The sequence below is a fragment of the Ascaphus truei genome, unplaced genomic scaffold (genome assembly GCF_040206685.1).
Source record: "Ascaphus truei isolate aAscTru1 unplaced genomic scaffold, aAscTru1.hap1 HAP1_SCAFFOLD_1261, whole genome shotgun sequence".
Lineage (NCBI taxonomy): Eukaryota > Metazoa > Chordata > Amphibia > Anura > Ascaphidae > Ascaphus > Ascaphus truei.
Window position 1 is genome coordinate 74178 of NW_027454134.1, and position 25755 is coordinate 99932.

Genomic DNA, 25755 nt, shown 5'->3' on the forward strand with positions numbered 1-25755 from the left:
TTTGTTCAGTAAGCCAGAAAGTCTTGGTCCCATGTGGACTGAATTTAATGCAAATAAGGTCCTTAATACACAAGTAAAGAATAAAGTTACTTATTCTCTACTGTAAGAAGTGCCACATTGCCCACTATTTGGGTCCTGTGCCCAGATTGTGACCATGCATGGCAGAGGTGAGATTCCCCCAACTCCAATTTGCTACACTCTCCAAGAGAGATAATTGTGATCAGAGGTGGAACTAGGGGAGGGTGTGAGCAGGGTCACTGCCCAGGGAGTAACCTGACTGGGGGCACGGAAATCTCATTTAGTGCATATGTTGCGGCACTGCATTGATTGACCGGTCAATCTGCACTGCTGCCTGTCACAGTGACATCCTGATCGGGCACTGTGATCAGCTATAGCACTGACCCAGGTGAGATAGTTCAGCACTTTACAAGGAGGGAACAGATGTTGTGGGTGACAGATGCTGGAGGTAGGCCAAGACTGTTGGCCAGAGTAACGTGGAGACTTACTGCACTCTGCATGCCCATCCTCTCCCTGACATCAGGGGAAGGAAGTGGCCCTGGGGTGTGTGTAGGTATGCCAGATGTCAGTGTATGCATAAGTAAGTATGCCTGTGTAGTGGGAGGTGTAGGGGCGTTAAGCTGGAGGACTTAAAACAGGCACAAAAGCACATAGATACCTCTGATTATACCGCACCAAATGCTGATAATATCATGCTGTAGCTGCACTTTACAGAAGATGATGCAGATGTCATCATTGGTTGGTGGGTTCATTAAATCAATCCATCATATCATAACCACACTGTGCATATGATGTACTGAATCAGTAACACCAGGAAGACATCTCCATGTTAGGAGTAGAGTTGAAGTTAACAGAATATGTCCAGCACTGTGGTGTGTAGCCCATAAATAATAATTGTGCACATTACCAGAACAACATACTGTCAACTGCAAGATCATTTTGCTGCTTGTAGCGTATGCTCATCCTGTACAGTGTTGTAGTAGATCCGTCTCTTCAGTGTTCACTGCAACAAAAGTAAGACATTGCATTAATATTACAGACGTTTGGGGGCTGAAATCTCACTTCGCTGCGGACAATTTCCCTTTGCATAAGATTCTTGTGATTATGTCAATGATGATCAATAACTGCATCATAACACAGCCGCTCTATACAGAAGATGTACTTGCTCTCATTGGTCATGGAGGTAATACGTCACACAATGTACAGATATAGCAAGGATTATTTCTCCCACTTGTGCATTATGGCATTATGATGGGAAATGTTGTGAGATTCTGCATTATCAGCATCACTGAATCTTTTGGAAATTAAGTGATATTCTATGTTTTAATGCAATATTATGGATGATCAGCCGGTAAAATAATAATAGCTTGCTGTATCTGTAGCCATGCTCTACCCATGATGTGCTGAACCAATGACTGCAGAGAGATTCAGAGTGCTAAACATGACTGGAACGCATCTCTGAATAATGGGCAGCAAAGCAGTGCAGAATAGGAGGTGAAAGTATTTAAAATGGAAGATCCTTAGCAGCTGTGTGGAGAGTAGACAGTACAGACTGACCAAGTAAATGGTAAAAGGAGTAACTTCAACATTACTTGGCTTTGTTCTCCACATTGAAGCTTTCCTCCTCTTTAAATCACTAATACTGATGCCATGTGTAACCTGTACTGAAAGTTATATAATCTACTGGCCTAGATGAAACCATATGATGCAAACAGGATCCATCCCACTCCAGATTCATAGAATTGAACCACCTCAACCTTTCATAACAATCACATAGAACTGCAGCTGTGCGCTACTGCACATGTTCTTGTTATGAATGGTAGTAGATGTGGTCCTTGGGTCTTTACTTCATACTGTAGCCACCCTCTACTCATGATGTATTGAATCAACGAAAACTTGCATGGTTCAGATCACAGGAAGGGGTAGAGTAGAGATGAAAATATTCAATGTGAAACCCGTAGCAGCCGGATTGTGTGGAGTCAATAAAACGACAAATACTAAATGGTAAATGAGAAATATACACATTGCTTATCTGTCTCTGTGTAGTAATTTTCCTTCTCTTCAACTGTCCTTCAAATTTTCTCTTTTGCAAGAAAAGGAACACATGGCTTCAATATTCACTTCTGTTCTGCAGTCATCCCTCCTGAAATAAAAGTTAAGCATTGCATTGTTATTATGATAATACATACAATAAACCTTGCTCCAAACCATTTGATGCAAAGCAAATCCACCTCCCACCCACAGCTGTGCTCCTTCTAGAGCATGCATGTCAAACTCCAGTCCTCGAGGGTCCCAAACAGGCCAGGTTTTCAGTAGGGATATCCTGAAAACCTGGCCTGTTTGCTGCCCTCGAGGACTGGAGTTTGACATCCTTGTTCTTGAGCTTCTACCACGCAAGTCATCCATGTGAGTGACACTGTACTGCAGTCCTGGTCTGCACACAATCTACTGAATCAATGACATCACACTGTAAAGGCAATCTACAAGATGTATTAGTTGTCCACACTTCCGAAATGTTACTTTTATGTCCAAATCACTTATTCCCATGACCTGATATTTGTATTTGTTATTTATAGGATTGTCACAAAGAGTTGATGAGGTCACCAAATGATAGTATGTAGAGAGAAAGAGAGATCTCAGAACAGAGCCCTGATGTATACCCACAGACAGATCAATAGAAGACGAAGACATGTTAGCAACAGAGATGGAGAATGTGTGACAGGAAAGTTATGATGAAAACCAGGATAGAACTGTGTTACGGATACCAAGAGAGAGTTTAGAATATGAAGGAGGAGAGTGATTGAGAGCATCAAACGCAGCAGATAGATCAAGTAGGATTAGTAGGGAAAAGTGACCTTGGGAATTTGCTTTAAGCACAGTCTGTAGAACGAGCTGTACGAAAGGCAGGTTGTAAAGGATCCAGGAGGGAATGTGATTTAAGAATGTTGACATTCTAGCAATTAGGAGACAAACAGCAGGAGGGATACAGGGCGGTAGTTAGTAAGGCACATAGGGTGTAGGTTGTTTCTGAGAAAAGGGTGACCACTACAGGCTTAAAGTAAGAGGGTAAAGAGCCAGAGAATAGGGAGGAATTGAAGATGTGGGTGAGAGTGGGGACTAATCGATGCAGTAAGGTGTGAGGGGATACGATCTAGAGGGCATGTGGTAGAGGGAGAAGAGAAGATGATTAGCTTCCAGCTCTGTAAGAGAAGAAAAGGAGTCAAATGCAGAAGGAGAATTAGGTAGAAGGAGAGAAGGGGGAAGGGACAGAAGGAATCTCCTTGTGGGTGGCATCCACCTTGCCTCTGAAGTAGTCAAATGCTTGAGGAGAAGTGAAGGAAGGATGGCAAGTGTGAGGAGAAGGTTAGTGGAGGGAGTCAAATACAGGGAAAAAAAGACAGCGTAAATTAAATTTGAGTGTTGATGAATGTGAAAAAAAAGTAGTGTGGTTTGGCCCCAGAGAGCAGCTTTATACAGGACTGGAGACATTTTTACTGTAGAAAAATCAAATATCAATTGTGTGATTTCCTTCATAGGCATTAAGAACAGCGAGTGGAAGTGTGATGAACATGTTTGGGAATTTAGCCAAGGGTGTGGGCTAGAGGGACAAGTGTGTCAGAGCCTAGAGGGGGCATATAGATAGGAGGATAGCATTGTAAGAGTTAATAAGATTGTTAGTTTAAGCGGAAAGAGAGAGAGAGCAGAGAGGTTAGAGTAGATGTCAGAGGAGAGTTTAATTAAGCAGAGGCAAATCAGTGGGACAGGTAAGATGGGGTGAGGGGAATGACTGATTGTGAATGATGAGAGCAGAAGAGGTCATGTACAACTAGAGCCTTGTTAGTCAGAGAACGGACATTCCAGATGGCATAGGAGAAGGGAAGAGAAAAGTAAGGAAAGGAATGTGGATTACATTAGATAGGTTAACACTCTTAGCAGGGAGGCCCGATGTGTATATGAGCAGGTTCAAGATTATAAGAGATATCCCACACATCAGCAAACATAGAAGGAGACACAGAGATAGGTGTAGAGAGAGACAGAGATAGCTCTATGTAGAGAGAGAGGGACGTAGAGAGAATGAGACAGATAGGCGCAGAGAGAGGGGGCGCAGAGAGAGGAGGCGCCAAAAGAGGGGGCGCAGAGAGAGGGGGCCCAGAGAATAGGATATTAAAGAGTGCTTTTCATTGAGCAGTGCAGAAATAGCTGCAATAGAGGTCTGTACAAATGGTGCAGTGTGTAGACACATGCAAAGGTAGGGGAAGGAAAGAGGAGAACATGTGGATAAAAGCAGGAGTGTGGAAGTTAGAGAAATTAGAAAAGTTTAACAGAGGAGTGAGGAAACAGCAAGCAGAAAGAACAAGAGAGAGGTTACATTGGGATGACGTTCTGTGGTAAAGAGAAAATGCTAGGAGAGAGCTTTCAAATATTAGAGGACATGAATTGAGGGAGCAAATGTATAAATCAAAACCTGAGGGGGAGGTATAGCACGAAAGCTTGCACAGCAGATTATAGTCTTAATGTTGCGTGTACCTGTCAGGGTATTCAAGAAGTTAAATTCTCACAAGTGCAGAGTTCATGATGAAATGCTGAATCTAGTCCCCCTCCAATTTAATTTTAATATAACTTTTCCATTCTTCATTACTGCAAAAAGCAAACAAAACCAAACCACATTGCATTACTATTTTCAAAATGGATTGAATGGCATATTCAACAGTGACTGTGTGATGCCAATATTCCCCACTCACTCGTAGTGAAGCACATATTGTACTAGTGTTGAAAGTAGGCCGGTAGAGTCAGGTACGCAGTACTGATAAAACAATAAGTGCCCGTCGTAAGTACCAGCTCCGCAACAGTGCAGGCATCACATTAGTGACGTGGATGAACATATATGGATAAGCCCATATTAAGGCATCACGTGACCAGAGCCGTCACTGACTGGGTATACGTAAAGACGCAGGGAGATGCAAGGAAAGGGAGGGAGAGAGACAGAGAGAAGATGTGAAACGGAGGAAGGCACGGATGGAGGGAGTTCTTCCGAGCTTCTGCGGGCCTCTCTCTTTCACTGGTGCATGCCGGGAGCTGGTCCCAACATCCACAAAGTGTGTGTGTATTATTGGTTGTATTTTATGGGGGTAGGAGGGTAGTGTGTATATTGTGTGTGTGGGAGTATTATATTGTGTGTAGAGGTGCAGAGGAGAGTACTAGATTGTGTATCTTGTGTAAGGGTGTTGTGTATATTGTGTTTGGAGCTATAATATTATTGGGGAGATTAGTATTGAGGAGGTATTATAGTGTGTATTGTGGGGAGTATTAGTGTGTGTATTGTTTGTGGGTGACAGATGCTGGGGGTATGCAGCAATCCCTGCACTGAGGTCCGAGGCGGCTCTGCATCGCTCGCACACACTGTGGATGACCAAGCATGTGCCCATGATAATCATGGCCTTAGAGGGATGAGTGTGTCAGAGCCTAGAAGGGGCATATATATGATGGAGGAGGGAGGAGGAGGAGGGAGGAGGAGGAGGGAGGAGGAGGAGATGATAGCATTGTAAAAGTTAACAAGATAGTTAGTTTAAGCAGAAAGTGAGGAGAGGTTAGAGATAAGGGTAGATGTCAGAGGAGAGAGTTCAATTAAGCTGAGGTATCGAGTAGGACAGGGGTGAGGGGAATGAGAGGTGGTGGATGATGAGAGCAGAAGAGGTCATGTACAAATAGACCTTGTTAGTCAGAGAGCAGTCATTCCAGAGGGCACGTGAGAAGTGAAGAGTAAAGTGAGACATGGAATGTGGATTACATTAGATGGGTTAATACGCTTAGCAGGGAGGTGGAGAGAGAGAGGCAAGAGGCAGAGAGTGGTGCAGGGGTTGAGGAAGAGATGTTGCATGTACCTTATCAGAACATTAAAGAACATCAATTCACACTGGTGCAGAGTTGATGATGAATCCAGTTCACCTCCAATTCAATTTTAACAGAAATGTTTCATTCTTCATTACTGAAAAAAAAGAAAAGTAAAAAACATTTCATTACTATTTTCAAAATGGATTGAATTCCCCCAACAATGACTATGTGTTACCAATATATCCCTCTCAGTCCCACTGCAGCATATACTGTACCAGTGTGAAAGTAGGAAGGTACACAGTACCGGTAAAACAATACGTGCCGGTACTATGCACCATATGAATTATAAGGGGATGTAAATCTCCCAGTCTCTCTCCATATCCGCAACAGAGCGGGCTCCGGTCAGTGGCATGGATGCCCATATATGGGTATGCTCATATTTGGGCATCCCATGTCACTGACCGGAGCCGGCTCTGAGTATAGGGATATATGCGGAGACGCAGAGGTGCAAGGAAATGGGAGGAGGCACGGTGAGAAACAGGGAGAGACCACAGGAAGATAGAGGGCAACAACTTCCACAAGGTACTTGTATGGGTATAATTGTTTGTATTTTGTGCAGAGGGGGTAATTTCAGATAAAATACAATTCTCCACCCTCTACGAAACAATTCCACTTTGTTCAGCAAGCCAGAAAGTCTTGGTCCCATGTGGACTGAATTTAATGCAAATAAGGTCCTTAATACACAAGTAAAGAATAAAGTTACTTATTCTCTACTGTAAGAAGTGCCACATTGCCCACTATTTGGGTCCTGTGCCCAGATTGTGACCATGCATGGCAGAGGTGAGATTCCCCCAACTCCAATTTGCTACACTCTCCAAGAGAGATAATTGTGATCAGAGGTGGAACTAGGGGAGGGTGTGAGCAGGGTCACTGCCCAGGGAGTAACCTGACTGGGGGCACGGAAATCTCATTTAGTGCATATGTTGCGGCACTGCATTGATTGACCGGTCAATCTGCACTGCTGCCTGTCACAGTGACATCCTGATCGGGCACTGTGATCAGCTATAGCACTGACCCAGGTGAGATAGTTCAGCACTTTACAAGGAGGGAACAGATGTTGTGGGTGACAGATGCTGGAGGTAGGCCAAGACTGTTGGCCAGAGTAACGTGGAGACTTACTGCACTCTGCATGCCCATCCTCTCCCTGACATCAGGGGAAGGAAGTGGCCCTGGGGTGTGTGTAGGTATGCCAGATGTCAGTGTATGCATAAGTAAGTATGCCTGTGTAGTGGGAGGTGTAGGGGCGTTAAGCTGGAGGACTTAAAACAGGCACAAAAGCACATAGATACCTCTGATTATACCGCACCAAATGCTGATAATATCATGCTGTAGCTGCACTTTACAGAAGATGATGCAGATGTCATCATTGGTTGGTGGGTTCATTAAATCAATCCATCATATCATAACCACACTGTGCATATGATGTACTGAATCAGTAACACCAGGAAGACATCTCCATGTTAGGAGTAGAGTTGAAGTTAACAGAATATGTCCAGCACTGTGGTGTGTAGCCCATAAATAATAATTGTGCACATTACCAGAACAACATACTGTCAACTGCAAGATCATTTTGCTGCTTGTAGCGTATGCTCATCCTGTACAGTGTTGTAGTAGATCCGTCTCTTCAGTGTTCACTGCAACAAAAGTAAGACATTGCATTAATATTACAGACGTTTGGGGGCTGAAATCTCACTTCGCTGCGGACAATTTCCCTTTGCATAAGATTCTTGTGATTATGTCAATGATGATCAATAACTGCATCATAACACAGCCGCTCTATACAGAAGATGTACTTGCTCTCATTGGTCATGGAGGTAATACGTCACACAATGTACAGATATAGCAAGGATTATTTCTCCCACTTGTGCATTATGGCATTATGATGGGAAATGTTGTGAGATTCTGCATTATCAGCATCACTGAATCTTTTGGAAATTAAGTGATATTCTATGTTTTAATGCAATATTATGGATGATCAGCCGGTAAAATAATAATAGCTTGCTGTATCTGTAGCCATGCTCTACCCATGATGTGCTGAACCAATGACTGCAGAGAGATTCAGAGTGCTAAACATGACTGGAACGCATCTCTGAATAATGGGCAGCAAAGCAGTGCAGAATAGGAGGTGAAAGTATTTAAAATGGAAGATCCTTAGCAGCTGTGTGGAGAGTAGACAGTACAGACTGACCAAGTAAATGGTAAAAGGAGTAACTTCAACATTACTTGGCTTTGTTCTCCACATTGAAGCTTTCCTCCTCTTTAAATCACTAATACTGATGCCATGTGTAACCTGTACTGAAAGTTATATAATCTACTGGCCTAGATGAAACCATATGATGCAAACAGGATCCATCCCACTCCAGATTCATAGAATTGAACCACCTCAACCTTTCATAACAATCACATAGAACTGCAGCTGTGCGCTACTGCACATGTTCTTGTTATGAATGGTAGTAGATGTGGTCCTTGGGTCTTTACTTCATACTGTAGCCACCCTCTACTCATGATGTATTGAATCAACGAAAACTTGCATGGTTCAGATCACAGGAAGGGGTAGAGTAGAGATGAAAATATTCAATGTGAAACCCGTAGCAGCCGGATTGTGTGGAGTCAATAAAACGACAAATACTAAATGGTAAATGAGAAATATACACATTGCTTATCTGTCTCTGTGTAGTAATTTTCCTTCTCTTCAACTGTCCTTCAAATTTTCTCTTTTGCAAGAAAAGGAACACATGGCTTCAATATTCACTTCTGTTCTGCAGTCATCCCTCCTGAAATAAAAGTTAAGCATTGCATTGTTATTATGATAATACATACAATAAACCTTGCTCCAAACCATTTGATGCAAAGCAAATCCACCTCCCACCCACAGCTGTGCTCCTTCTAGAGCATGCATGTCAAACTCCAGTCCTCGAGGGTCCCAAACAGGCCAGGTTTTCAGTAGGGATATCCTGAAAACCTGGCCTGTTTGCTGCCCTCGAGGACTGGAGTTTGACATCCTTGTTCTTGAGCTTCTACCACGCAAGTCATCCATGTGAGTGACACTGTACTGCAGTCCTGGTCTGCACACAATCTACTGAATCAATGACATCACACTGTAAAGGCAATCTACAAGATGTATTAGTTGTCCACACTTCCGAAATGTTACTTTTATGTCCAAATCACTTATTCCCATGACCTGATATTTGTATTTGTTATTTATAGGATTGTCACAAAGAGTTGATGAGGTCACCAAATGATAGTATGTAGAGAGAAAGAGAGATCTCAGAACAGAGCCCTGATGTATACCCACAGACAGATCAATAGAAGACGAAGACATGTTAGCAACAGAGATGGAGAATGTGTGACAGGAAAGTTATGATGAAAACCAGGATAGAACTGTGTTACGGATACCAAGAGAGAGTTTAGAATATGAAGGAGGAGAGTGATTGAGAGCATCAAACGCAGCAGATAGATCAAGTAGGATTAGTAGGGAAAAGTGACCTTGGGAATTTGCTTTAAGCACAGTCTGTAGAACGAGCTGTACGAAAGGCAGGTTGTAAAGGATCCAGGAGGGAATGTGATTTAAGAATGTTGACATTCTAGCAATTAGGAGACAAACAGCAGGAGGGATACAGGGCGGTAGTTAGTAAGGCACATAGGGTGTAGGTTGTTTCTGAGAAAAGGGTGACCACTACAGGCTTAAAGTAAGAGGGTAAAGAGCCAGAGAATAGGGAGGAATTGAAGATGTGGGTGAGAGTGGGGACTAATCGATGCAGTAAGGTGTGAGGGGATACGATCTAGAGGGCATGTGGTAGAGGGAGAAGAGAAGATGATTAGCTTCCAGCTCTGTAAGAGAAGAAAAGGAGTCAAATGCAGAAGGAGAATTAGGTAGAAGGAGAGAAGGGGGAAGGGACAGAAGGAATCTCCTTGTGGGTGGCATCCACCTTGCCTCTGAAGTAGTCAAATGCTTGAGGAGAAGTGAAGGAAGGATGGCAAGTGTGAGGAGAAGGTTAGTGGAGGGAGTCAAATACAGGGAAAAAAAGACAGCGTAAATTAAATTTGAGTGTTGATGAATGTGAAAAAAAAGTAGTGTGGTTTGGCCCCAGAGAGCAGCTTTATACAGGACTGGAGACATTTTTACTGTAGAAAAATCAAATATCAATTGTGTGATTTCCTTCATAGGCATTAAGAACAGCGAGTGGAAGTGTGATGAACATGTTTGGGAATTTAGCCAAGGGTGTGGGCTAGAGGGACAAGTGTGTCAGAGCCTAGAGGGGGCATATAGATAGGAGGATAGCATTGTAAGAGTTAATAAGATTGTTAGTTTAAGCGGAAAGAGAGAGAGAGCAGAGAGGTTAGAGTAGATGTCAGAGGAGAGTTTAATTAAGCAGAGGCAAATCAGTGGGACAGGTAAGATGGGGTGAGGGGAATGACTGATTGTGAATGATGAGAGCAGAAGAGGTCATGTACAACTAGAGCCTTGTTAGTCAGAGAACGGACATTCCAGATGGCATAGGAGAAGGGAAGAGAAAAGTAAGGAAAGGAATGTGGATTACATTAGATAGGTTAACACTCTTAGCAGGGAGGCCCGATGTGTATATGAGCAGGTTCAAGATTATAAGAGATATCCCACACATCAGCAAACATAGAAGGAGACACAGAGATAGGTGTAGAGAGAGACAGAGATAGCTCTATGTAGAGAGAGAGGGACGTAGAGAGAATGAGACAGATAGGCGCAGAGAGAGGGGGCGCAGAGAGAGGAGGCGCCAAAAGAGGGGGCGCAGAGAGAGGGGGCACAGAGAATAGGATATTAAAGAGTGCTTTTCATTGAGCAGTGCAGAAATAGCTGCAATAGAGGTCTGTACAAATGGTGCAGTGTGTAGACACATGCAAAGGTAGGGGAAGGAAAGAGAACATGTGGATAAAAGCAGGAGTGTGGAAGTTAGAGAAATTAGAAAAGTTTAACAGAGGAGTGAGGAAACAGCAAGCAGAGAGAACAAGAGAGAGGTTACATTGGGATGACGTTCTGTGGTAGAGAGAAAATGCTAGGAGAGAGCTTTCAAATATTAGAGGACATGACTTGAGGGAGCAAATGTATAAATCAAAACCTGAGGGGGAGGTATAGCACGAAAGCTTGCACAGCAGATTATAGTCTTAAAGTTGCGTGTACCTGTCAGGGCATTCAAGAAGATAAATTCTCACAAGTGCAGAGTTCATGATGAAATGCTGAATCCAGTTCCCCTCCAATTTAATTTTAATATAACTTATCCATTCTTCATTACTGCAAAAAGCAAACAAAACAAAACCACATTGCATTACTATTTTCAAAATGGATTGAATGGCATATTCAACAGTGACTGTGTGATGCCAATATTCCCCACTCACTCGTAGTGAAGCACTTATTGTACTAGTGTTGAAAGTAGGCCGGTAGAGTCAGGTACGCAGTACTGATAAAACAATAAGTGCGCGTCGTAAGTACCAGCTCCGCAACAGTGCGGGCATCACATTAGTGACGTGGATGAACATATATGGATAAGCCCATATTAAGGCATCACGTGACCAGAGCCGTCACTGACTGGGTATACGTAAAGACGCAGGGAGATGCAAGGAAAGGGAGGGAGAGAGACAGGGAGAAGATGGGAAACGGAGGGAGGCACGGATGGAGAGAGGGAGTTCTTCCGAGCTTCTGCTGGCCTCTCTCTTTCACTGGTGCATGCCGGGAGCTGGTCCCAACATCCACAAAGTGTGTGTGTATTATTGGTTGTATTTTATGGGGGTAGGAGGGTAGTGTGTATATTGTGTGTGTGGGAGTATTATATTGTGTGTAGAGGTGCAGAGGAGAGTACTAGATTGTGTATCTTGTGTAAGGGTGTTGTGTATATTGTGTTTGGAGCTATAATATTATTGGAGAGATTAGTATTGAGGAGGTATTATAGTGTGTATTGTGGGGAGTATTAGTGTGTGTATTGTTTGTGGGTGACAGATGCTGGGGTATGCAGCAATCCCTGCACTGAGGTCCGAGGCGGCTCTGCATCGCTCGCACGCACTGTGGATGACCAAGCATGTGCCCATGATAATCATGGCCTTAGAGGGATGAGTGTGTCAGAGCCTAGAAGGGGCATATAAATATATAATGGAGGAGGGAGGAGGGAGGAGGAGGGAGGAGGAGGAGATGATAGCATTGTAAAAGTTAACAAGATAGTTAGTTTAAGCAGAAAGTGAGGAGAGGTTAGAGATAAGGGTAGATGTCAGAGGAGAGAGTTCAATTAAGCTGAGGTATCTAGTAGGACAGGGGTGAGGGGAATGAGAAGTGGTGGATGATGAGAGCAGAAGAGGTCATGTACAAATAGACCTTGTTAGTCAGAGAGCAGACATTCCAGAGGGCACGTGAGAAGTGAAGAGTAAAGTGAGACATGGAATGTGGATTACATTAGATGGGTTAATACGCTTAGCAGGGAGGTGGAGAGAGAGAGGCAAGAGGCAGAGAGTGGTGTAGGGGTTGAGGAAGAGATGTTGCATGTACCTTATCAGAACATTAAAGAACATCAATTCACACTGGTGCAGAGTTGATGATGATTCCAGTTCACCTCCAATTCAATTTTAACAGAACTTTTTCATTCTTCATTACTGCAAAAAAAAAAAAGTATAAAACATTGCATTACTATTTTCAAAATGGATTGAATTCCCCCAACAATGACTATGTGTTACCAATATATCCCTCTCAGTCCCACTGCAGCACATACTGTACCAGTGTGAAAGTAGGAAGGTACACAGTAACGGTAAAACAATACGTGCCGGTACTATGCACCATATGAATTATAAGGGGATGTAAATCTCCCAGTCTCTCTCCATATCCGCAACAGAGTGGGCTCCGGTCAGTGGCATGGATGCCCATGTATGGATATGCTCATATTTGGGCATCCCATGTCACTGACCGGAGCCGGCTCTGAGTATAGGGATATATGCGGAGACGCAGAGGTGCAAGGAAATGGGAGGAGGCACGGTGAGAAACAGGGAGAGACCACAGGAAGATAGAGGGCAACAACTTCCACAAGGTACATGTATGTGTATAATTGTTTGTATTTTGTGCAGAGGGGGTAATTTCAGATAAAATACAATTCTCCACCCTCTACGAAATAATTCCACTTTGTTCAGTAAGCCAGAAAGTCTTGGTCCCATGGGGACTGAATTTTAATGCAAATAAGGTCCTTAATACACAAGTAAAGAATATAGTTACTTATTCTCTACTGTAAGAAGTGCCACATTGCCCACTATTTGGGTCCTGTGCCCAGATTGTGACCATGCATGGCAGAGGTGAGATTCCACCAACACCAATTTGCTACACTCTCCAAGAGAGATAATTGTGGTCAGAGGTGGAACTAGGGGAGGGGGTGAGCAGGGTCACTGCCCAGGGAGTAACCTGACAGGGGGCACGGAAATCTCATTTAGTGCATATGGTGCGGCACTGCATTGATTGACCGGTCAATCTGCACTGCTGCCTGTCACAGTGACATCATGATCGGGCACTGTGATCAGCTATAGCACTGACCCAGGTGAGATAGTTCAGCACTTTACAAGGAGGGAACAGATGTTGTGGGTGACAGATGCTGGGGGTAGGCCAAGACTGTTGGCCAGAGTAACGTGGAGACTTACTGCACTCTGCATGCCCATCCTCTCCCTGACATCAGGGGAAGGAAGTGGCCCTGGGGTGTGTGTAGGTATGCCAGATGTCAGTGTATGCATAAGTAAGTATGTCTGTGTAGTGGGAGGTGTAGGGGCGTTAAGCTGGAGGACTTAAAACAGGCACACATCTCACTTCGCTGCGGACAATTTCCCTTTGCATAAGATTCTTGTGATTATGTCAATGATGATCAATAACTGCATCATAACACAGCCGCTCTATACAGAAGATGTACTTGCTATCAATGGTCATGGAGGTAATACGTCACACAATGTACAGATATAGCAAGGATTATTTCTTCCTCTGGTGCATTATGGCATTATGATGGGAAATGTTGTGAGATTCTGCATTATCAGCATCACTGAATCTTTTGGAAATTAAGTGATATTCTATGTTTTAATGCAATATTATGGGTGATCAGCCGGTAAAATAATAATAGCTTGCTGTATCTGTAGCCATGCTCTACCCATGATGTGCTGAATCAATGACTGCAGAGAGATTCAGAGTGGTAAACATGACTGGAACGCATTTCTAAATAATGGGCAGCAAAGCAGTGCAGAATAGGAGGTGAAAGTATTTAAAATGGAAGACCCTTAGCAGCTGTGTGGGGAGTAGACAGTACAGACTGACCAAGTAAATGGTAAAAGGAGTAACTTCAACATTACTTGGCTTTGTACTCCACATTGAAGCTTTCCTCCTCTTTACATCACTAATACTGATGCCATGTGTAACCTGTACTGAGAGTTATATAATCTACTGGCCTAGATGAAACCATGTGATGCAAACAGGATCCATCCCACTCCAGATTCATAGAATTGAACCACCTCAACCTTTCATAACAATCACATAGAACTGCAGCTGTGCGCTACTGCACATGTTCTTGTTATGAATGGTAGTAGATGTGGTCCTTGGGTCTTTACTTCATACTGTAGCCACACTCTACTCATGATGTATTGAATCAATGAAAACTTGCATGGTTCAGATCACAGGAAGGGGTAGAGTAGAGATGAAAATGTTCAATGTGAAACCCGTAGCAGCTGGATTGTGTGGAGTCAATAAAACGACAAATACTAAATGGCAAATGAGAAATATACACATTGCTTATCTGTCTCTGTGTAGTAATTTTCATTCTGTTCAACTGTCCTTCAAATTTTCTCTTTTGCAAGAAAAGGAACACATGGCTTCAATATTCACTTCTGTTCTGCAGTCATCCCTCCTGAAATAAAAGTTAAGCATTGCATTGTTATTATGATACAATAAACCTTGCTCCAAACCATTTGATGCAAAGCAAATCCACCTCCCACCCACAGCTGTGCTCCGTCTAGAGCATGCATGTCAAACTCCAGTCCTCGAGGGTCCCAAACAGGCCAGGTTTTCAGTAGGGATATCCTGAAAACCTGGCCTGTTTGCTGCCCTCGAGGACTGGAGTTTGACATCCTTGTTCTTGAGCTTCTACCACGCAAGTCATCCATGTGAGTGACACTGTACTGCAGTCCTGGTCTGCACACAATCTACTGAATCAATGACATCACACTGTAAAGGCAATCTACAAGATGTATTAGTTGTCCACACTTCCGAAATGTTACTTTTATGTCCAAATCACTTATTCCCATGACCTGATATTTGTATTTGTTATTTATAGGATTTTCACATGTATTACTACTGTGAAACGCTATATACATTAATAGTGCTATATAAATAAATACATACACATTTATATATAATAATAATAACAGCATGTTCTTTTAAAGCGCTGCTAGTTTTACGTAGCGCTATACAGAGACATTTTGCAGACACAAGTCCCTGCCCCATAGAGCTTACAATCTATGACATTGGTGCCTGAGGCACAGAGGATATGAAGTGACTTGCCCAAGGTCACACACACAAATATATATACATAAATATATACATATATACACACACACACACACACACACACACACACACACACACACACACATATATATGAAAACTAACACAGAAAAAAAGAATCCCCTGAATAGCACTCTAACATACACAAATTGTATCAATAAAGGTTTATTAATCACATACACATAAATGGTTAAAATGAGGAGCAGTGGTGACCTACAAAGCTGTTATAAACTGAACCTTAAGGTGTGGGGAAAAATGCTACACTGCAGTAATAAGTACAAAGTGTGTAAATAAAGTGTAGAGGCAAGAAATATATGGAAATGAGAACACTCAGACCGGCCGGTCAAGTACTACCTAAGTTGAAGCCCCCTGTGTGAAGTGCTTGTATGAAACTAGTGTATAACTAACAAGCAAGGAAATGAATAAGTTAATTATATAAGTTAGTAATATGATCCAAGCCTATAGATATGAAACACACAGATGAGCAAAAAATTGGCAGATATAACTAACAAGCCAAAATAGGTAGCAAAAGTACTTAGACCAGTCCTGAGTGTACAGCAAAGTGTCCAGCAGAGTGATAGCAGATATCCACAGCTTAACTGCTCGTAGGTTCAGGGAGAGTGAGTCTCAGCACATGCTCCCAGGGTTGCTTGGAGCACAGACTGCAAGATTCAGCGGAGAGAAGGAGAAACAGCTGAGATCACCACCACATCCTAGATGAGACAGACAAGTCCTGACATGCATGTTTCACCACTTGCTTGTCCGGGGGCTTAACATATAGACAGTTGATAGATGTATTTGAAGTTGCATATTCTGTGCCGTGGATTAATCAGTATACTGAAAGCAACTGAAGATGGTACAGTAGCTGTGATAGGTTGGCCTCATAGCTCCTCCTTCAATGGAGGACTCGGCTCACGGAGCACTTAAATCTCTAAATGCCCAAAGAAAAAAATAAGCATGCAGTACTTAAAGTGAAAGTAAAATGAGAAATGAAATAAACACACACATTGAAAAATCACTCACCCGACTGAGAGCGCCTTCTACAGAGCGCTGTACCACTGCTCAGCTAGCAGCTAAAACTGTCTCATTTTCCCACCATTGAAGTTTACACATGTCCACGCCCCACTCTAACAAGACGCTGTGTACGGAAACTCGCAGGAGACAAACTAGTGAGAGAAGGTGTAGCTGCTAGCCACACTCCACGAGGTGCATTGTGGGAAATGTAGTTCTTTGCCTGCTAGCTTCTCTGACTGGTTACTGATCAGGTGATGTCACTAGGGGCGGGATTAGTGTGTTGCAATGTAACGGCCCGGCTGTATGATTGTCACAGAAGGGGGGAGCCTGAGAATGTCACGGATTTAATTACACATGTAATGATGTAATAACACAGCCATGAACTAAGCCAGTATACATATGGTCATGTGATATTTATAATGCATTTATTAACATTATTGTGTGGATTTGGGCTGAATTAAACTTGTATGGGATTGTCACTTTAATATCACAGTACCACTACTGTTTTAACACTTATAATGACCTCCTGATTACAGATTATTAGGGACAGACTTAAAAAGGCCTGTGTAAATATTTATTATAGAGTGGCCTCTTTACTTTATAATATCAGGGAGTATCAGACAGGCCTGTGTTTATTTTTAATATACATTAGGGTGACCTGACTCCAGATTATTGGCCTTTCCCTCTGACAAATGCATATTTTCCTATACTGTGTTAATTTTGTTAGAACAAAATAAATATTCATGCGCTAAATGACAGTACCAGTGTGAGTCCCAATAAGAAGTAGTGAGGTAAAAAACCATGGTACCAGCAACATATGTAACTGATGGGGAGGGTGCTAAAATATATGGAGTGTGGCGTCCTGATTGCTAAATGAGGTGTATTATATCATAAGTGCATATAACAATATCCCTCATAGCAATCTATTAAGAACCAACAAGAACTAGGTAGCACAATAATCAGTGCTGCAGTTATAGCCTAATAATAAGTATATATATATATACAGTGCTTGACAAATCACCCACAAATCTACTCGCCGAACCAAAAAATCTACTCGCCACCTAGTCCCGCCCCAACCCCGCCTTTAGTCCCGCCCCTAGTCCCGCCCCCAACCCGCCTCTAATCCCGCCCCCAGCCCCGCATTTAAAAAAACCATAAATGAAAAAAATTGAATAAATTCCTAGTAAGAACATTCGTTTTTGACATAAGTTTATTTATTGTATTACATTATACTACAATTAGTCCTTGTGTATAAATGTCAAGTCTAGAAAAAAAGCCAGATGTGAATGACTAGTTTCCTGAACCCCTTAACCAGTGTCTGGACGTCCCCACTTCACAATATTTAAAGCAGCAATCCCGCCTGGGATCTTACCTGATCTGCAGTCCGTCAATGTCCAGATACCCTCATTCCCGCAATGTTATACATTGGAGGGGATGTGTTCCCTACCTGTCTTCTGGGTTAGGGGGGGTTCCGATGTCTCCCGTGTGAAGCTTGAGTCAGATCTGGAAGAAAGCAGAATAGGTTATTTCGGTGTAGTGTAGGGCAGTTAAGATATACAGGGTAAATAAGATATCCAGATCCAGATTGTAAGACAGAGAGACGGAGAGAGAGGGTGAGAGAGATGGAGAGAGAGGGTGAGAGAGACGGAGAGAGAGGGTGAGAGAGACGGAGAGAGAGTGTGAGAGAGACGGAGAGAGAGGGTGAGAGAGACGGAGAGAGAGGGTGAGAGAGACGGAGAGAGAAGGTGAGAGAGACGAAGAGAGAGGGTGAGAGAGACGGAGAGAGAGGGTGAGAGAGACGGAGAGAGAGGGTGAGAGAGACGGAGAGAGAGACGGAGAGAGTGTGAGAGAGACGGAGGGTGAGAGACAGAGAGAGGGTGACTGTGGGGGGATGGGGTGACTGGGTGGGGTGATTGGGGGTGTGGGGTGACTGGGTGGGGTGATTGGGGGTGTGGGGTGACTGGGTGGGGTGATTGATTGGGGGGTGGGGTGATTGATTGGGGGGTGGGGTGATTGATTGGGGGGTGGGGTGATTGTGGGGGTGGGGTGATTGTGGGGGTGGGGTGATTGGGGGGGTGGGGTGATTGGGGGGGTGGGGTGATGGGATGTCTGACTTGGTGGGGATTACTGACTGTCTGACTGGGTGGGATGACTGGGCAGGGGGTGGGATGACAGACTATGACTGACTTTTGACTGACTGGGTGGGGGGGTGACTGACTTTTGACTGACTGGGTGGGGGGGGGGTGACTGACTTTTGACTGACTGGGTGGGGGGGATGACTGACTGACTGGGTGGGGGGTGACTGGGTACCTCTGGTGTCCTACACGTTCTCTCTCTCTCATACACACACACACATACACACTCTCTCATACCCATACACACACTCTCTCATACTCATACCCTCTCTCTCTCTCCCTCTCATCACACACACACACACACACACACACACACACACACACACACACACACACACACACACACACACACACACACACACACACACACACACACACACACACACACACACACACACACACACACACACACACTGGAGCACCGGAGGGAGGGGAGAGAGATACCCGAGCCGCGCGGTCACCGGAGGGAGGGGGGAGAGACACGAGCCGCGCGGGCACCGGAGGGAGGGGGGGGAGAGACACACGAGCCGCGCGGGCACCGGAGGGAGGGGGGAGAGACACACGAGCCGCGCGGGCAGCGGGAGCACAGGAGGGAGGGGGGAGTGACACCCGAGCCGCGTGGGCAGCGGGAGCACCGGAGGGAGGGGGGAGTGACACCCGAGCCTCGCGGGCAGCACCGGAGGGAGCGGGGGTGAAGCACCTGAGCCGCGCGGGCAGCGGGAGCACCGGAGGGAGGGGGGAGTGACATCCGAGCCGCGTGGGCAGCGGGAGCACCGGAGGGAGGGGGGAGTGACACCCGAGCCGCGTGGGCAGCGGGAGCACCGGAGGGAGGGGGGAGTGACATCCGAGCCGCGTGGGCAGCGGGAGCACCGGAGGGAGGGGGGAGTGACACCCGAGCCGCGTGGGCAGCGGGAGCACCGGAGGGAGGGGGGAGTGACACCCGAGCCGCGTGGGCAGCGGGAGCACCGGAGGGAGGGGGGAGTGACACCCGAGCCGCGTGGGCAGCGGGAGCACCGGAGGGAGGGGGGAGTGAAACCCGAGCCTCGCGGGCAGCACCGGAGGGAGGGGGGAGTGAAACCCGAGCCTCGCGGGCAGCACCGGAGGGAGCGGGGGTGAAGCACCTGAGCCGCGTGGGCAGCGGGAGCACCGGAGGGAGGGGGGAGTGACACCCGAGCCGCGTGGGCAGCGGGAGCACCGGAGGGAGGGGGGAGTGACACCCGAGCCTCGCGGGCAGCGGGAGCAACGGAGGGAGGGGGGTGAAAAACCCGACCCACGCGGGCAGCACCGGAGGGAGCGGGGGTGAAGCACCTGAGCCGCGCGGGCAGCGGGAGCACCGGAGGGAGGGGGGTGAAGCACCAGAACAGTACAGTATATATAAATATTTATTACAGTGCATTAAATTCCCCCCCACCTCAAGCATCTGTCCACAATCCTCTCCATGACCGGATCAGTGCAGGTCTTGTAAGCAGGAGGTGACACAATTATACAGGAGGATATATAGGAGGAGCAGCAGCAGCAGACACACGCGCGCGCACCTCCAACCCCCCCCCCCCTTCATTACTTACCCGTGCAGAGAAGGAAGGGCGGTTTGAAGTCCTGGCAACTCCAAGCCGCGTCACAGCCAGAGGGTTTTTTTTTTTTTTTCGAGCAGGGGATTTTGTTTTTGCAGAGCAGGGGAAAAGCTACTGGCCACGAGCCAATATCCGATCGCAGCTGGCGAGTTGGCGACCGGGTTTGTCGAGCACTGTATATATATATATATATATATACTGCTGCGGCCAAGTTTATTCGAGCATTTGCCCGTTCTTGGCCGCAGCAGTAGCCTGGCGCGCGCCCGAGAGTGACGGGCGCGCGCCGAAGCAGCGGAAGAGCGCCCTCCGATCGGGGCGCTCTCCCTACCGCTGCCGGGTCCGCCGGGTCCCCCGGAACCCCCTGCCGCTGTCCCGCGATCGCGGGACACCAGGGCTCCCTCGGGGAGCCCCTGGACGCGCGTGCAGGGGGCGCACGCTCCCGAAGACGCGTGACCGCGCGTCTATGACGCGCGGCACGCCGAGGGGCGGCCACTAGCAAGCCGGGAAATCTCCCGGCTTGCGGTACCGGCCACACTCGAATAAAGTGTGTCGGTACTATATATATATAATATATATATGTAACCCATATTCCCCCACCCAATCGCAGATAGGGTGCATGTGAGGGGAGCTATATGTATTACCAGTGTGGTGCTTTACCTGTGAGGCTCACAGGAGGCCTGAACCTCCGCCAATGAGAGCCTGGGGTGTATCCTCCTGAACAATACTATATGGTGCAGCGCCTCCACCTGTGATGGCTCCAAGCAGAGCGGGAGTTGTTCCTCACAGGACAATAATATAATATCACGCACACAGCATATAAAAGAACAGTGACTTTTCTAACAGTAACATAACTATGCATGTCATACATTAAGTGTCTCTCTTCTAGGAGACACAGTAACTCACGTGTCTCGCAGGATGCAACCCCTCACCGTGTACCCACACCATGTCCAACTCCCCACACCACAACCCCACCCCCAAAATAAGGTATGTGTGTGTGTGACTGCACAGCCACTATGTACTGATTTATAGTTGGTGCACTTATGGATGTTACCTGCCGAGCGCTCCAGCGCTAGGACCTGCAAACAGACTTCGCAAAGGATCCGACGGTGAAGATACGTCAGGGTTACCTTCCAGGGCGATCCCACCCGGTTGGTTGCTGCTGTGCTTGAAGAGGTCTGATCCTAAACCTCTGTAATGGTGCTGCGACAGTCTCTGCTTCCTTCACTTCTCTCTCTCTCTAAAGTGACAGGTTCCTGTACTAGGGCCTGTCCCTGTGACCACCCACCCTCACTAGTGGGAAGTCAGGGCCTCAACTCTAGCCTGGGGATTTCTGGCCTAGGGCAGAATCTCGCAGCTCTCTGCCCACCTTCTTTCCCTCTTTGTCCCCTAAGTCTCACTCACTCACGTGCTTCCCAGTCTGCTTCCTGACTGCACAAAACAATGTATCAAATTCCCTGCTGCAGAGAATCTGCAAGTCTCAGTGGCTGGTTGGTTGCAGGTGACAGGGAACATAGGGCATTCACCAGAGGCTGCTGGGGGATGTAGTCCACTCAGAACCTCTTTCCTATGGGGACTGTGTGCGCGGTCTCTACTGCACCTGTGCAAAGCTGTAGTGGCCACCGCTACACATAACTGCACCTGCGCAACCTACCAGATCTCCTGTACACTTGTAATGGCCACCACTACCCTTGCCAACCTCTGCGTATTGCGCGAACCTCGCACCAAACACAACATGGCCGCTGTGGCTATCTGCGCATGCTCGAGCATCAGGGCCCCCGACGGCGCCGGCACAGATAGCAGCGCCAACTGGGAAAAGTCGCCATCCCCTTCCCCCACTGCCACAGGGGTAAGGCAAGGGGCAAAGGAACATCAGGGAAGCCGGGAGTGGCCCCCTTACATATATATATATATATATTGTGGTTGACAAATCACCCAAAAATCTACTCGCTGAACAAAAAAATCTACTCATCACCTAGCCCCGCCCCAGGCCCGCTTTAAAAAAAATTGAATAAATTCCTAGTAAGAACAACATTCGTTTTTGACATGTTTATTTATTGTATTACATTATACTACAATTAGTCCTTGTTAAGAGTGTGTGTGTGACACAGAGAGAGTGTGCGTGTGTGTGTGACACAGAGAGTGTGTGAGACACAGAGAGTGTGTGAGACACAGAGAGTGTGTGAGACACAGAGAGTGTGTGAGATAGGGTGAGGCAGAGGGTGACAGGGTGAGGCAGAGGGTGACAGGGTGAGACAGAGAATGACAGGGTGATACCGAGAGATACAGAGGTTGACAGGGAGAAAATGGGTGACATGGTGTGACACAGGGTGACAGGGTGAGACAGAGGGTGACAGGGTGAGACAGAGGGTGACAGGGGGAAACAGAGGGTGACAGAAAGTGAGACAGAGGGTGACAGAAAGTGAGACAGAGGGCGACAGAAAGTGAGACAGAGGGAAACAGGGTGGGTGACACACACACACACACACACACACACACACACACACACACACACACACACACACACACACACTCTCCCTCTTACACACACACTCTCTCTCTCCCTCTCACACACACACACACACAGACAGACAGACATCAAACCCCTCCCCTCTGCGAGAGCGAGGGTCCGCCCTCACAAATTCCTCTATGCCTCTTATCAGCGGTGCAGACAGGAGATGAAATACAGCAGTGACCGCACGACCCTTCTTTTGGCGATGTTACATATATATACTGATAATAGTAAAAAGCAGAACAAATAATATAAAAAGGCAATTGCTTGCTTGGGAAGTAGCTTCTGCTGGGCCCAATTTGAGGAATCCCTTGTCAGTAGGGCCGCCAGCAGAAATCTTGGGGCCCAGGACAAATGCAAGGATCAGGCCCCCCTCCCTACCCCATAGCACACCTACCATGACATTTTTTTTAGGGCACAACTTTTACTCAAATGGTAGTGTTGCAAGGCCTATTTCACACCTCGCAAACCCCCCCATTTTACACTTTTTTATATTTTTATATATATATAAAAAGAGAGAGAGAGAGAGAGAGACAATCAAGTGGTTTCTTCTTCTCTTAGCCAAAGACGTACTACTCTATGTTCCTTTTCTCATTCTCCTATTTTTGTACCTTGGTATAATTGTATATACATACTTCACAGCATATGTTCCACCAAAGTAACTACGTCAGCGATGACAGCGACCAACAGTGGCACTACTGTGTTTAGGGTTCTACAGTGCACAGCCACCCTACACTACCCATCTGGTATTTCCACAGCCCAGATAGTTGAACAAACTGGCTGCGGTCCATATTACCTCTGACTCCAGCAATGCTTGGACAGTTTCCCCTATCTCTTTCTGCTCAATTTATTGGATACATAGCTTTGGATATATTTCAGCATTCTATGACACTCAGGATAGCGCTCATGATGTCATCAACAACCAGGGGACTCCCAATAGTTGCTATTATGTGATCAATTTTTACTGCACGCAGTCCTGAGTATACTATCAGCTTTGCCACAGTTGAGAGTCTGGCACATTTCTCTGCTGTACAAATGTGTCAGAGAACACATCCAGGCATTCAGTATACATCCCAGTTAGGCAGCGCTTATAGTAAGTGCGACGCGACGGGAGTAACGCTGGCGACTCAAAATTTGGAGCTGGGGAAATCAGATTTTTCAGAGGCTGTCGCCACATGTGACAGCCTCTGAACCAATCAATGCCCATGTCGCCAGCGACATCCCCGAAAGTTAAATTATAACTTTCGCAGGTGACGTCACCCGTCACTTCGCCAGTCGCGTTGCTGGCACTATAAGCATGACCTAGGGGAGGGCCCAGGAGACTCCCATACAACTCTGGAGAGTTTCTCTTAATTAAGGTAACTTTCCACTATGTGTCCTGTTCACAGCAATGCAGTACTAACTACATTTAAGCATGTCTGTAAGATACAAAAGTTAACCCATCATGCACCTTGGCCTAGGGAGGATTTGTTCCTATAAAGTACACCCAGTTTGGCAATGATTTTGGATGTCAGATTATCAATATGCAACTCAAATTTTAAATGGGAGTGAAACCAAATGCCAAGATATTTAAAATTAGTGACACTTTAGTTGGCTTCAATTAATTACTGCATTTATAAAATTCTGCAGAGCATCTAGTAACCTTGTAATATTAAAAGATGGCAGCCTTGGTATGTTATGCCTCTTTTTTCCTGTACACCGCAAAGGATTTTGTGGCCTATTCTAGTAACTCTGAAGTGAGGCAAACCACTTCTAAATAGCTCTCTTTATGTGAATTGGCCTACTTTGCTATGCTGTAAGCCAGGCCTGCACAGTTCCAGTCCTCGAGAGCCGCAAACAGGCCAGGTTTTCAGGATACCCTAACCCTAACTTCTTTCACTGCAGCCATTGTAATCAGACACTGCTAATGGAGGGTATGATACATTCTCTACCACTGAAAGAATATACATCTCAGTGGTAGACGGCTGATAAGAAGCTGTTTCAGTCTGGTTCTGCCAATTCGATCGGTTTAAAAAATCCTCCATTTTCAGGTCTATGTATGTTGATCTGATTTCTTAGGCTTTCAAGACGTTATAGCAGTCCTGTTTTTAGTGCTCATTCTCTCCCCCTTTATCTCTCAACTTTTCTCTCTCCCTTTATCACTCACTCCCCCTTTATCTCCTTCTATATGACCCTTGCCTCACTTCCCCTGACTCAAACTAATCAATCTTTAATCACCTCTCTCTACCTCTTCTCCCTCTCCCACTCCCTTCTCGCTCCCTTCTCTCTCACTCTCCCTTCTCTCCATTTTTTCACTCGGACTCCCACTGGTATTAGTATCTCAGATTTATTTTGATTTTTGGTGTGCAACATTTTTCCACATTACATAGCACTTGTGAGCAAGACATCCAGTCCAGCCACGGCTGATGGGACACTGTTCTTTCACTGATCGCTATATCTGAGCTATTGGGAAACAATTTTAAACACTATTACATTCTCTGCTCTTTCTCTCAGCTGCTATCTCGGTCATTGTGCCCAGCATATGGCGTCATCAGGCATATTAATGCTTCCAACATCCCAGGAGAAAATGGTTATATTGTTTTGAACAAGGGGCCTATTTCTGATGACTTATTCCTGCATTAGTAATATGTGTCATATATCTTGGCTCAATCAGAGGCTTGGTTGAAAACTGAGCCCCTGATGGAACCACATGTGCTTAAGGTGGGATATCCTGAAAACCTGACCTGTTGGACAGGCTTGAGTACTGGAGTTGAGAACCCCTGTTCAAACATTTATCTTCCTACCAGTACATAGGTAATTTCAAGAAATTAAACAAAAAAAGGTAGAAAAACTTTAAACAGCAAAATAACCATACAGTAACTTGTAAACCTTGAGAAATGCATCTTAATAGGGTCATGTCACACTGAAAATATAGTATTCCCAGGTTTAACCCTTGCATTCATCAGCCAGATATGTTGAGTCTTTAAGTTGCATTCATTGTTTTGAAATAGACTTGGTATTTTATGTCTCTTTTTTCCTGTACACCGTAAAGGATTTTGCGGCCTAGTCTAGAAACTCTGAAGTGAGACAAATCACTTC

At 45.6% G+C, this 25755-nt stretch overlaps 2 long non-coding RNA genes across 2 annotated transcripts; both read right to left on the bottom strand.

The window, feature by feature from the left end:
- Positions 1-2049: 2049 nt before the first annotated feature.
- Positions 2050-5989, bottom strand: LOC142475548 (uncharacterized). Its single transcript, XR_012790993.1, has 3 exons — positions 5901-5989; positions 4546-4656; positions 2050-2161 (listed from the first exon to the last, which is right to left on the bottom strand). It is a non-coding gene; the product is annotated as an uncharacterized LOC142475548 (long non-coding RNA).
- Positions 5990-7454: 1465 nt separating this feature from the next.
- On the bottom strand, positions 7455-12516 carry LOC142475547 (uncharacterized). The gene is made up of 4 exons (XR_012790992.1): positions 12419-12516; positions 11066-11176; positions 8565-8684; positions 7455-7544 (listed from the first exon to the last, which is right to left on the bottom strand). It is a non-coding gene; the product is annotated as an uncharacterized LOC142475547 (long non-coding RNA).
- Positions 12517-25755: the final 13239 nt, after the last annotated feature.